Here is a 605-nt window from a genome sequence, read left to right as displayed (position 1 = left end):
TATGTATACAGGGTGTTCCGTAAAGGGTGTAAGAGCCGAAAATGGCAGATAGGGAGGATCTTCCTGAACAACAATTTCCTTTGGCAAAATGCAGAATGGGGCTTGGTTACCGAGTTATTAACAAAAAACACGGACCAATCAAAGCGCTCGGTCTACGCGGGCTCTGATTGGTCCGTGTTTTTTGTTAATAACTCGGTAACCAAGCCCCATTCTGCATTTTGCCAAAGGAAATTGTTGTTCAGGAAGATCCTCCCTATCTGCCATTTTCGGCTCTTACACCCTTTACGGAACACCCTGTATACAAACAATCAAAATATAATATATACGACGTTCAGAGCATAATAATTGAAAAAAATTATTGCATTATCGCAGTTTTAATATTTGTGACTACTAATGATTCTGTTTTAGCCAGCCTTCTTTCCATTTATGGTCACTTCTGTAATTGGTAATACACATACTGAAAGTTCTAGGTATTAATTAATTACAAACATTTATTTCTTATACACAATTTTTCATGTACAAGTATTGCATTAATTATTGTACAAGGATAAACTGTCAACTTCATTACACCCGTTAATTAATTAGACTTTAATGTCTTGTTTACT

This window comes from Ceratina calcarata, unplaced genomic scaffold, assembly GCF_001652005.2.
Source record: "Ceratina calcarata isolate Rehan_Ccalc_2016 unplaced genomic scaffold, ASM165200v1 scaffold1040, whole genome shotgun sequence".
Classification (NCBI taxonomy): domain Eukaryota; kingdom Metazoa; phylum Arthropoda; class Insecta; order Hymenoptera; family Apidae; genus Ceratina; species Ceratina calcarata.
Note: the sequence above shows the minus strand (reverse complement) of the source record.